This window comes from Taudactylus pleione, unplaced genomic scaffold (genome assembly GCF_031769625.1).
Source record: "Taudactylus pleione unplaced genomic scaffold, aTauple2 ptg000313l, whole genome shotgun sequence".
NCBI classification, from domain to species: domain Eukaryota; kingdom Metazoa; phylum Chordata; class Amphibia; order Anura; family Myobatrachidae; genus Taudactylus; species Taudactylus pleione.
In genome coordinates this window covers 6535442-6549561 of record NW_028284714.1, presented here as the reverse complement: position 1 = coordinate 6549561, position 14120 = coordinate 6535442, and the positions used below count along the sequence as shown (strand labels likewise).

The window sequence follows — 14120 nt, the reverse complement described above, 5'->3', positions numbered from 1 at the left end:
AAAGAAGGAGGGAAATGAGTGACAGATTGTGTAAAGAAAATGATGTTTCTTTGTGGGAAGTAGGTGTTTAAGGGAAGAATTGTACAGTATGTTTATTGGACAAGCTCCAAGGAAGAAAAGCATGGCTGACCTTACCTTTTATGAGACATCTAGTCTTCGCCCAACTCTCCGCCTGTCTACTTCACTTACTGTTATTTATATATGCTGCTTTATCTATTTTTCAACTCAAATCCTTTCCTATAAAATGTAGCCACTTTCCTTCCCTAATAATATATAATGTTATCAGAATTGTACTTTTCTATGTCACTTTTAAAAATCTTTAATTGGCTTGCACAGGAGCCACCATTTTTTAATGGATCGGGATTAAAATACAATTTAGTAAGACTTCTGTCTATTTAAATTAGTTATTTTTTACAGCAGGCCAAAGTTAGAGATAGTAATGAAAATATATTTTTAAAATTTTTATAGTTAAATCAGAATAAATGTTTACATAAAGAAGCTAAAACAGGTTGCAAAAAATAAATGTTAACATAATAAAGTGAGAACCTTTAGTTACAGTCCACAATGTAGTTATTTTTTATACTAGAGTGGGCAATGTGAATGGGATTGCCCTGAATGAGGTTTGTTTCAAAGTTAGATAAACAGAAATCCAAGTAGTAGCCCAATATCCACTCATAGTCAAAATAAAAATAAATAGCAATCTTACGAACACCAAAATTGCTCCCATCCTTCAGGTAACTTTAATATCAATTGTAGGTACATACATATACATATATATAATATATATATATATATATATATTGGTTTAGCTTATTTTTATTTTTCAATATGTGTTTACACAGAAAATTTTAATGAATTAATTTACAAGTATCCAGGTACTTAGGCTTATGTGCTTATCTTGGTAATTGTTTTGTTTTACTTAATACAGTTGTCTTCTTGAGGTACAATACAAATGTTATTAATGTACAGTAGCAGTCGTGCATATTGTTTTCTGGTTATTCATATGGAATAGTTACAATATTAAGACACAGCTGTATGTGGACCGGCAACTGAATTTATTTAGAGCGAACAGTGTTAGCCGTGAACAATGGCAAATTACATCTCTCTTCTCTATCCTCATTCACTGTATTAAAACAAGTAGCAGTTCCGGATCTATGATTAGAGTAAACACATACAGTGCATGACGTCTCAGAGGATTTGTATCTGCTGTCTAGAGAGTGGTCCATGGTTAGTATTAATGTTACAACGGCATAAATATCAGCTTTTCACCAATACTTCAACTGTTTTGAGGGTTGAGAACAGTTCTCAAACTAGTTTGGTGCATCTATGGAAAAATGGTAGGACATTCTAAGACTTTTGCAAGTCTAATCATCCAATACAGTAACCACTGTGCAGTTTAAATGGCTCACATACAGCTGGCAGTCTCTAGCTCCCTCTTCTATTGACCATGAGTTGAGTAAAAGTATTTTCAGGTATTGAATATTGACAGACATTGTGTTAATACTTGGAATTGTGTTAAATAAACCCTGTAACACACCTTACTCAGGACAATCACATGAATAGCGCTCATTCTCCAGTCCATATTAGTTGTTGAGGTATTGTGGACTGTAGTCAAGAGATCTTTCATATTCTTTCCAAATTACCTTTTATACATTTAGGATACTTTATATTCGAAATAAATTAAATATAATTATTTGTATATTTATTACTATAACTAGGCCCTTTTATTTACTATGATATGTATATTATTAATACATTAAATGGTTTATCTATTATATAAATTTACAGTTTACTAAATTACAATTTATTGACCATTTCTTTTAATGGGTAATTTGGATATTATATTTCTTTGATTCTCTATTCATTTAATTTTAATCTTCTTCCCCATATGTACTTTTCTAAATTACATGTGTAATTAACATTTGTATCCAGTATTCAGATCTATATAATATCACTTTTGTTTGTATGCTTTTCACTACAAACTACACTATATAGATTTTTGTTTTTATTTTCCTTAAGCAAACCTCATATCTACATTTTATGCTAGTGGTAATTCTTTCATTTTGTATTACTTATCTTTATGTTACAGTATCATTCTAAACTTTACATGATCACAATACTTCCTTACAAAGTAACTTCTATCGAGTCTGTAGGTAGACATTTGTCAGATGGAAAACTGTGGGGCTTCCTTACTGTTTTGAATGTTGAAGTCCATTAAAGCTACATAACGCATTTCACATGACACCAAGTGCATTATCATGTGACGGGATACTTCTGTACTTTGGGTATTCTTATGTTGTCAAATGTTGACTTTATTTTCCAGCACACCCTGGTCATTGGTGGATAAGAACCTGTTCACAGCTTTGTTGTATTTGTGTTGCTTTGCAGCCACTGTTAGTAACACATGGACATGCAGTTAGCATATAAAGTAACACTGTGCTGGTGTTTTAATTTTACGTAACAGCTACTATCCCCCCATAATACAAATACATTAAATGTGACACAATTGCATAATATAAACATGAACAGACATTACAATATTTGTAACAGGTGTAAACTGCCATGTCATTTTTGTGGTTAGCTGGCTTGTCAGTTACTATTACAAAGAGATACATGGTATGTGGATCTGCTAGAAGTGATTCCAATCAAGGTATACTTCTGTTTGTCCTTGTTGAAGCCCATGTCTCAAAATCATCTGCAGTCAGCGTAAAGCACACTGTGGCTAACATTTGTGTGCAAATGAGGAAAAGGGTGTACCAATGCCAAGAAATTCTTCGAGCCCTGGCATGTGAGTGTGTAGCCACAGCCTGCTGTGAGTAGTGGGGGTCTCTGCAGAAGCTGCACGCTGCCATGGTTACACCTCCCTGGCAGGCCTGAGTCTTTGGGATGGGGTGCTTGGCAACAGCATCCTGTGAATAATTCTACCTGCCTGGCATACCTAAGCCCCAGTGGGTGGTGGGTGTGGCCACAGCCTGCTGTATATACTGGGGCCCTTTGCAGAAGCTGCATGCCAGTGGCAAATGCAGGATTTCTAGAGGAGGGGGTTTCCAAATGCCTGATTTTAGAGCGAGTGTGGCCGGTCCATGAAGAGGGTAGAATTAGCACTTAACCAGCTTTAATATGCATCATACAAAGTATATTGTGTGTCATAATTCCAGCATATAGAGGACCAGCAATCACAGTAACCCATTATATGCGGCAGTAGGGCCATCCTTTCTGAGATGAACGTATTTATTTTAGATGTGGGCACCATTCCAGAGCACGGGAGCAAGTCCGGGAGTCTGGGGGAGCAGCAGAAGAACCTAGCACTGCCCTGGACATATATGTACATATTGGGCTCTATAGCAGCACATCCCTAACAGTGAATGTTTTCCAGATCTCCTAGTTGGTGCACAGGTTATTTATTACTGACTGATACATGTTAAAAGATCCACAGGTGGTGCTAATTATTTCATTTATGATACTGTGAAGAAAATGCAGTAAAATTCTATTACATTACTATTTCTATTGTGGTCATGGTGTGGGCTGGGGAGGGGGGTTTCCAGGCAGATGGAAACCCCCCCTGCGTTTACCTATGCATGCTGCTATGGTTACACCTCCCTGGCAGGCCTGAGCCCCAGGGTGTGGGTGTGTGGTCACAGCTTACTGTGAATACTGTGCCCCTTTGCAGAAGTTGCAAGCTGCCATAGCTATGCCTCCCTGTCAGGCCTGGGCACCTAAACAGGCAGATTATACCCACCCACCACTTCTCATCACTACTGGTTATGCTTTTGGGAATGGTACTACTGACTCATCAAAGAAAATGATTATAAAGCAAATCCAACTTCTAAAATGTTTCTTATAGCCTACAGCATAAAATATGACAGTAGAATTCACTACTCAGTAGTACCATGCATGTGGCTCGTCAGTTGCTGTTTGAGCCAGTTTAAATTGAAGTTAACTGGCAGCAAAAGATATAATACTTTACAGTTTCCCGTAACTCCTCAAATGTTCCCTGGCTAAAGATTAACATCATTTACATAACAATAAAACATATGAGGTCGGAGTTGGGGTGAGGCATGCCCAGCAGCATGGGCATTTACACCACTGGAAAAATGTCTAATCTTGCCAAAATTACAAAAGTAATTGAGGCCATAACTTTAAGAGTACATACACATCTATGAGTTTTTCTACACAATGAATTTGTAGTTCGCTTATTGCATGTGTTTAGTTTGTACTTGGAATACACTTCGGGAGGAATTCAATTAGACCCAATATTTATTCGGGTGCGAAATACACGTATTTTTCATGTTTCTTATAATGCCCAATTCAATTGCTTCACGTTTTTCCACTCAAAAAAATATTTTTCGGGTGGCGAAAACACATAGGATCCGCGTTGACACACGGACCAATCAGTTTTCACGCCCTGGCTGCGATAATGGGGCTGCTTATCGGGCAGGTGAAAAAAATGCCCATTAATTGCCGGCTCCCTGTCAGCTGCCCAACACATACTGCTGTGTACTGAGCTGCAGTGGGACCAGGGAAACTGATGCCACTAAGCACCTGCAGTCTCCTCTCCTCTACAGGAGAAAGGGGGTACAATCACGTTGATCATGGCCTCCCTGGATTTGCACCTGGCTGGGGGGCTCACAGTATCCCTCCCTCCTCAGCATGCAGTGCCATTTTGTTTCTACAGCGGGCATGGCCACACCTCACATGATTAAACACTCCCCCGATAATATTGACTTAGGGCTAATTGAATTCCCCCCGTCATGTAATAACCATGTAATTGGGTATTTATAAACAATGGACCTATTTTATTATCAGGGTTCATTTGTTTATAGTGTGAAAATAATAGCATGTAAACTGCATAGCTGTGTACATCTCTTACTTAAATCAGTCACATTTTACATTTTTTATATACAGTACATTTGTTTATCGGTCAACAAGCAGTATTTGTAGCTCTCCTTGGTCTTTTTTGCACAATTTTGCAAAATTCTGAGTTTATTCTACTTACTAGTCTACTAATGACTATACAGTAAGTCACATTTTTGAAAGTTTAAAGACAAATTGCACTTTAGACTCCATTTTAACTTTCCTTAGGTTTCAGTTATACATGGTATTGTAAATTAAACTTGGTAATGGGTCAAGAATGTATGTTTTAGGAACACTAAGCACAGCACAAAGGGTATTTTTTGTCATTTGTGTGAGTTCGGGGCATATATGGGAAACAAACAAACCTTGCAGCTGTTTCCAAAAGTAGACTATGTACAAAACTAGTATTTCTTCATACAGTATCTCCATTTGTACAATTTATAGTGTAAAGCTACAGTAGGTACACGCTATGCAATAAACAGGTTGGTCAGCGGATTGTCATCTGCTCGTCCGATAATCTCAGAGTGTGTACACAGCAACCAGGGACAATTATCATTTAACAACAGTCAGATCGGATGATTGTATCTAATCTGTTGCATGACATTTGTTGACAACAATCAGCCAATATGGTGCACTTTGTTTCGTCACACGGTGACACCTATGCGACGAATTTTAGGATAATCACTATGAACGTGGCAATAGTTTGCTAGTGTGTACACTCAAAATCGGATGTTCTTGAGATTGTTTCTTCGCTCTGAAAATCTCTAAATCAAATGTTCATCTGTGTACCTAACTTAATAGAGTTTTATTAATTACTGTATTAGGATTTGGTGAGGCATCATAAGAACTGATGGCTGTAAAGGTTGAGATATATGTTCACTTAAGACACAGGCTTGGATAAAGGGTTCGAGCTAATATCAATTCTAGGGTTAAAGCTGGGGTAGGCTCATATTTAGGATTTTGGCTATATGGCTGTATAAATTATAGGATTAAGGGGTCTATCTATAAATCATGGAAAGATAACGTGGACGGAGATAAAGTACCAACCAATCAGATCCTAACTGTCATTTTTCGAACACACAGGTCTATTTGCCTTGGAAAGAGATAATGTGGACAGAGATAAAATACCAAACAATCAGCTCCTGTCATTTTTCAAACACGCTGTAAACTGACAGTTAGAAGCTGATTGGTTGGTACTTTATTTCCATCCACTTTATCTGTCTCCAAGGTTTAGTACACAGACTATTAGGTTAACATTCTTTTTTTACTTTTTAAGCATTTGCTGTCGGATATCTAAGGTAATTTTGGGCAGGCATCAATTCATAAGAAAGATGAGACTCTCTTCTTTGGAACAAAAAACTTTTAGAGCCTTCCCTTATAAATTCTTTTGCTATGAATTCTAATCATGGACCATCTGTCATAGAGGGTACAAAGTATATTCTTCAGTGCTTCCCAACTGCTGATGAAGGTATTATAGTTCCCAGGACTGGAGTTACCCACTAGTGAGACCCCACTATTACTGAAGTAAAAGACCATTTGGATGAATATCACTCAGTACCTGTGGGTAATATATACTGTACATCTTGCCCACAAATAATTGTATGACATTATTGATTAGTAATTTTGATGGGTCTATGATTGAATAGGAATGCTTGCAGGTATAGGCCATTCTGCCTGACCTGACCAGCTTGTAGTACTGTCCACTCCACATATTGTTGACTATAGTTTCCCATAATATTTTCATGTACCACAAATTGTCTATTTAAAGCTATTTCCGCATCTATGTTGAAAAAAAATTACATTAATAATTTGCCAATCACATCTGAATAAATGGATGCTTCATTCTGTCCCTTTATATACTGTATATGAATCAGTGGCATAACTACAGGGTGGTAAACCAGCAAATATTCAGGGGCCCACAAGGTGAAAGGAGGCCCACTGCTGCACACCCTGCAGGCTATACAGAAACTCAGGGTGTCCTAAGGATGATTGAAGTGGTGCAGTAGTGATCCAGAGTCGATGATCCCCAAACTCACCTGCGAGTGCGCACCTGACGCCCAAAACACACCTGCTGCTGCTGCGCGTGGCCAGAATGCAACAGTGTCCACCTCACCCGCTGGGAACGCAAGGGGACGTGCAGTGAGCACAGAGAGAGGTGACTGGCTGGCCGCCGCATGTTGAGTACTGTGAGGGGGAGTTGAGCCCCAGCATGCTGCTGTAACTGTATTTAGAATTGTTACGTATTTCTAATATGCATGATACAGAAATGATTTGGATATGATAAACATGTAGACCTAAGGGTTTATAGAAATCAAATAGCAGGTCCACCTTGAGTGTTTGCCAGGGACCTCCAAGCCTCTAGTTATGCCACTGATATGAAGAACATGATTCCCCAATTCATCTTCTTATACCGGTTTTTCCTGTACATGTTTAGCAGAACATATTTTTCTCTGAAAAGTGTTTGCAATGTATTTCTTCAGAAGACGGTGGACCTCAATAACTTGTCACATAAAATACACTACTGGGGATCTGATTTTTTACAATACCCGATGTTCAGAAACAGTTGAATTACAAATATGTCTGTGATGCTAAGAAAAAGGTTGATTTGTAGTGAAATATATTGTAACACAAGTCTCGGGTAAAAATTCCAATATATTTTACACTTTTTGCTTTATATAGAATGTTGTAGCGAAAAAAAAAAGAGAAACAACTCACATAAATTAGAGACAAAGCGACCGAGAAAATACTATAGATAAGTACACGCTGCTCTGCAAGGATCAAACTAAATGGTTTAAAGGAAATATGGAGCCAGCACCAACCAGCTCATAAATACTCTCCAGAGCAACTGTTTATAATATGCAGCTAGGGCCAAGACTAAAAGAAAGGCGCCCTGGACATAAAATTATTTTGTACCCATGTATATGTCTACTTTGCTCCTTACCAGGGCGTAACTAGCAGTTGCTGTGCCAGAGAGCAAATTATTGTTAGTTTGTTTTACTGGTGGGGGTGGGGGCATATATAATTACAGATGTAAGGCCTCAGAGCAAAGGCATCTGGAACTGATGGGCACACAAGGGCCATAACAGGGCTATAATCCACCCTGTGCCAACTCCGCCCCCTCGAACATGTGACATCATGATGTCACGACGAGTAGGCAAGTTCACTGGAGCCAGTATGATGCTACTGTAAGTGCCAGAAGCTTCCTTAGGACGCTCTGTGCGTCTCTTTAAGCTTTAGGGTGGAGTTGCAGACAGCCTGCCAGTCAAATTCAGGTACCCTGGGGCAGCATCGTTGCTATCCTCTGAGCCCTGTGACATGGATGGTGGCACTGCCTGCCCATCCCTAGTTACGACCCTGGGAAACACATATGCAAGCCCAGGACTCTATAGCAGTCCCATGGGATACCCCAGTTGTAATTACTCAAATGATCATGAACATGGTTACTACCAGGTACACACTTCTAGTGTAACAAATGTACGCTGCAATTGCTTAATTCTTTTTTAATCTGTTAGAGTACATAAATAAACAAAATACCTTTTCTAAGCTAAATTGTTTTATTTAATTCCATTTATAGCTTTATGAATTTATGAATCCATGTGCCATTTTTACTTCCTTATCATTGCTTTCTTTAATGTACTCTTTAAGTTGAAAGAAAGTAATTATTATTTGAGTGAATTATGCAGTGTGCTTTCTTTTGCTTAACATCAGCAATTCATGTTTTTTATTCCCAACAAACAGGAGTATAAATGAATGAGCCGTCAACAGCGAACCTGGTATGATGCATGACTGAAAAATTCTGTTGTTCCTCAATTATCTGAGATGTGCTTAACCAGGATCTACACCTACTGCAATAGGAATCGGCCAGCAGGTGGTGCTGTTGAATCTATCATTTTGCTTTTTCAGGAAAGATGAACTCATTATTTGTGATTGTATGCCCTTTGCATTATGCTTACATTTATACATTGCAGTGCTATAGATTCAATACGTGGCTGTTTTACTGGCAATTTAATGAAAATCTATTAGTGGCCACAAATTGTTATTGACACTAACGTTATGTAAATAAAAATAAAATTGTACAGAAATGAGATTCTGGAGAATGTAGAGCATATGACAGATCAGAAATGTAAATGATATGGTTCGCAACCATATTCAAGCTTGTGTGTTACATGTGTGCGATATTAGTGTTAGTAGGATGATCATCACAATTATATTTTAATTTATGGACAGAAAACTGATTTAATTTTTACTGGCAGTAGCCAGCCAAGTGTGAATACAGAGAGCAGTATGGTCATATGAGAGGTTATAAATTGGGTAGACATGGCAGCTGCCAACCATCCTAATATTGGTGGGCCTGTCCCAATCACGGACGGAATTTATGTAGAAATGGGCAAACGTGAACACATGGGGAGCTTCTTGGGCTGATCTTATTTTGTTCTCATTTTGCATGTCTACACGTCAGGAGGTATTTAATTATACAACAATTAAATGAATACAGTACATATACTGTAAAGTGTGTAATAATTACTCTATCAATTTTGAAAAAGGTCCAAAAATGGCCCTGAAAATGTTCAGCGACTGATTTACAGTTAGGTAATGATTTAAGCTGGGTACACACTAGATGATTTTTTGCATGATTTTGCCTATTCCGACGCATTTGAACGAGAAATCGTGAAGTGTACACGAAAGATAACGATGCCGATGCGCGGTCCCGCAGGTCGTTGGTCGTATCCTCAGATCTTCCCTACATGCAGTAAGATCTGGCAATCTCATTAATGATTTGGCACAGATCATTAGGTTGTTGGACAGACTGCACAGGTTTTTGCACGATATTGTTTGTCAGGGAGTGCTGGGTGTTCAAGGGAAATCGTTGACGACATTGCATCATTTGCGAGTCGTCTAGTGTGTAGGCACCTTTAGAGATACAGATGTGTCCTCATACACTGTGGCGACAGTCACATCAAACAGCCCCTCTCGGCACACCAGGTCCCAGGCGACTCGGCCACACCGAGCGTCTTTTTCGCTCAGAATATGCGTCTTATTCACGCAAATAAAACAACTTGAAGAGACAAAACTATTTTGCTAGATTGTACTAATCATTTTCATGTGCGACTGAGCCTGAATATGTATACGAAGTGCTACGATGCAGCGGCCATGGCTTTTTCTGTGTAAATATAACTGCAAGCCCATCTCTCAGTCATTCACAATGGGGCTCCAGAAGCAGCTGGTACTTGCCATTATATTGGCATTTTTCTAACGCATGGATTTCCTTGCAGACCCCAGAATAGTGCCCAACCATACATACCAGGCATTAGGTGAAAAATAATATGGTATATAACCGCAGGGTGTGTTTATATCAAATAGGGGAATGTGTTTCATCCACCAGTACTTTACCGTTGTGAACTATAAGTCCCAGCAGAACTAGCATGCCAGGACACATAGGTGCATTAAGCTGTACAAGTGCCAACATGCCCTGGCAACTATGGGTATTCTGACACTTTGTATACTACAATTAAAGTATACCCAACCACTCTAAGACAACCAGGGATTGCTGGAACTATTAGTGCACCACGGCAAAATGCAATCACTCACAATTTGGAATTATTCCACACTCACCAGACAAGGGTGTAGGAAGATGTCTAGTGCTTTAAGTCTAGGGCTATTTTTGATAGGTGGATACCAATATTTTGCAGGCGTTGTCACTGTTGCAGAAGGACCCCACAATTGGGATGTTCCTGCTATAGTGCATAGCCTGGTGCTTTTTGTTTTGCCAGTACCAGCCTAGCCAAGCAGTGGTAATGCTGGTATTAGTTTTGATTTCACATTTATTAATTTAATCATTTTTACAATCAAAAGCTACTATATATGACAGTCACCATCATCAGATTGATGATGATGATGAGTGTTGTCTCGGTGGCATGATATGCTTATAGTGTTTTGGCATACTGTATTATACGCTTTAAGTGTATCTCACTGTAATATATGCAGTATATGTAGTATGCACCCTTGCTGGTATATTAAGATACCTGTGACTCTGCATGCTACGCAATTTGCACAGTTTTGTTGGTGTGCAGTTTATGCCTATGATTTGCCATAATAATGGGAAGCACTCTGTAGTGTGGGGGTTGAAGAAATCTAATTAGACGTGCTATATTTCAGTGCTGTATTCACAATATTGTTATCTACCGTCAGTGAGAAGATGCTATTTAGGATCCATACACTAATCAATCACAATATTGTTATCTACCGTAAGTAAGAAGAAGCTATTTAAGATCCATACACTATTCAGTAACATAGGGCACTATTATGAGATTACTTGACATGTTTCTTTAGGGTATAACTATATGAATAGCACAATGCTTTATGGAAATAGCTACACAGACAGATGTGGGGACCATAGTAATCAATAATCCCTATAGTAGATCAGAGTGTGCTTTGTATGTAATAGACATGCTTGCCTTGTAAAACGCATATAATCTACTAAGCATTTGTTTAATCCTGTGGCAATATAAAATAACAATCAGGGGAAGGGATTCTTGTTGGATACAGAGTTCCAGGAGATACAGACTTTTGTTGAAAACCTAAGGTGACCTGGTGTCCACGCAAGACTTAAGGATAGAGAAGAAATATGATTGAAATCAGTCAGACACCATGGATGAGAACACAGAGCTAAAAACAAATAATATAGTAAAGCGTTCAACAAGAGAAAACAAGGATAAACCACCTGAACACCTCTCATACAAAGAAAGTGCAATCAGTTTGCATGAACCAACATCTTGGCAAGATATAGTTCTTTTACGAAGGGAGGCAAGACATAGACCAAAGCTGCTGAAAAGGAAATATAGTCCAAGCAACACTAACAACCAATCATGTATATTCATTGAATATCCAGCATGGCAAAAGGCCATAGGGGCCTATTCATCAACACTAAAATAACGTTTTTAAGGACATTTTCCTTAAATAACGTTATTTTGGTATTCATGAACAGGAGATATCACAGATATCTCCTTGCTAAGTTCCCCTGCGTTACTTTCCACACTCCCCATACATTAGTATGAGGATGTGGAAATTGTGGTATTCATCAAATTCTGAAAATTATCAATTTTCGGAATTTGATGCAGTTACTATTCGCCACTGTGAGGTGGCGAATAGCAGAATCCACTTACCTGTATCAGCGTGTGCAGGTCCCCCGACGAGTCCCTCCGGCGCTCTGCTCCGTCCTCAGGCTCCGCAGGCTGGTCTGTCATGTGTGCTCCCCAGCAGAGCACAAGAAAGGGGGGGTATGAAACTTAACGCATCTGTAGGCAGTGCTGCGCATGCGCTGGTTTTACAGATGTAACAGCGCATGCGCAGCACTGTTTCCAGATGCGATAAGGTAGTGTAGGCAGGGAAAAGTATCTATTTCCCGAAAAGCTGTCATCGCAAAAATGACAGCTTTTCGGAATAGATACTTATGGAGAGGTGGAATGATGAATTCCACCTATAATTAGCTAGAACTCCATGAGAGTTCTAAAGCTAATTATCTCCAGAGAATTTTAATGTTTAATGAATAGGCCCCATAGTCTGCAAATGAACACGTAAAAAACAAATTGTAATATAGATAGCAAGGTTGATCTGGACCAAGCCTCAGCTGTTGGGAAGTGATGTTAGAGTAGAGTAACAGCTGCAGGCTAAATATTGCTTGAGTATGTGGACGGAAGGAACAGAAGATTGCCCTGTGGGCTTGATTCGGCAAGGCACGCAAGTGCACTGCCGAATGCAGATTCCCGATTGTGCGAATGTGCAGAATGGGTCCTGCTCAATCACACAGAAGCCCTTGAATGCCTCTGCCTGATTGACAGACAGAGGCATTTAAGTGGCAGTGTGGGGGTGATGTCAGCCGGTGTTCCCGGAAACGGGGCGTGTCCGCCCCGGTTTTCCGGGAGTGGCAAGCCCAGAGAATGCGTGGACATACGCAGTCTTCTGGGCTCGCAAGCCAGCCAGCCTGAGTAAGCTGAGGCTTACTCAGCTGTCCGACCACCCAGCGCCGTCCACCATCGCCACCATCGACCACCGATAGTCACGTTTGTTATGCCAGCCTGCAACCTCTGTCGCAGTGCTGGGATTGCAAATGAAGCAGGGGGCATCATACACCTCCTGCTGCATTTGCATTATTGCAAGGATCGCAATTGCAAAGCTGCCTGCGCGCATACATCATATCTATAGCCTGCGTGCAGCTTTGCAATTGTGATCCTGGCTGAATCAGGCCCTATGTCTTAAAGTTTCCTTGTGTAGTCTCAGTATCTGTACAGCAAACTTTATCCCACAATCTTTTCTGAATGTTTGTTGGCAGATGACTTGAGATGACTTGGGCCTGACAGCATCATGTTAGGCGTCTGCTTTTAGTAGTTGTTAGGGTTATAAGTAATTTGAAAACCAATGATTGAATAGTGTAGTTGGGGCTGCCTTATATTATCAGTTTCAGCAGTGGATGAGCCTCTTTGCGACTTATATTAACCATCTCCCTCACTGGTGTGGCTCAATAATATTAAGAGTATTTTTATATGCGATGAAGGGCCTGAATCAGAGTGGTGTCAGTGCTGCATCTTTGGTAGCAGCGGATTTGAGAAGTTAAGTTAATGCAGCAGGAGGTGTCTTTTGTAAAAAGATGCCCACTGCTGGTTTCTCAGATCTGCCATCAGACATCTGAACGACCCTACGGTTGAATGATCATCTCAGCTAAGCTGCCGATGCCAGTGTTCCTTCCGGGGGATCAGAAGCATCACCCATCCTGGTTGAATAGGTTGGAGTGGCACCTTTTGCTCCCCTTTAAATCCCTTTCCCCAATACATGTGATAGTTGCATTAGTAAGCCAACATATGTGACAGATACGCTTGTGTGCAATATCAAAGCATGTAATTGTTGCATTAGCATTTCATTTTCCTTAGCTCTGGATTCAGGATGCCCTTTTTCTGCCACCATAGTAAGTATTTTTGTTTTCAATGAAGATGACCTTTTATCTCCATATTCTGCTGTCAGTTTAATTTAATAAGAGTTAAGTTATTAAAGGTTATATGGTTTAGATGTCAGAAGCCAAAAGCCATCATCAGCCATTAAGGCATTTATGATGCTTGAATAAAGAAGGCTATGGGCCCAGAGCATAGTACACCAGAAAAAATACAAACAACATTCCAGTGAAATCTGCAATACTGTATGCATGTGAGTAATTCAACACTGTGTGGGTTGATTCAGAATTGGGAGAAGAGCAATAAAAGGAGAACCTTTTCACC

The 14120-nt window shown here is 39.6% G+C and overlaps 1 protein-coding gene across 5 annotated transcripts in view; it reads right to left on the bottom strand.

Annotated features, from left to right (window-relative positions):
- Positions 1-14120, bottom strand: part of NRXN2 (neurexin 2) — an 899334-nt gene that overhangs the window by 499578 nt on the left and 385636 nt on the right. The window lies entirely within an intron of this gene.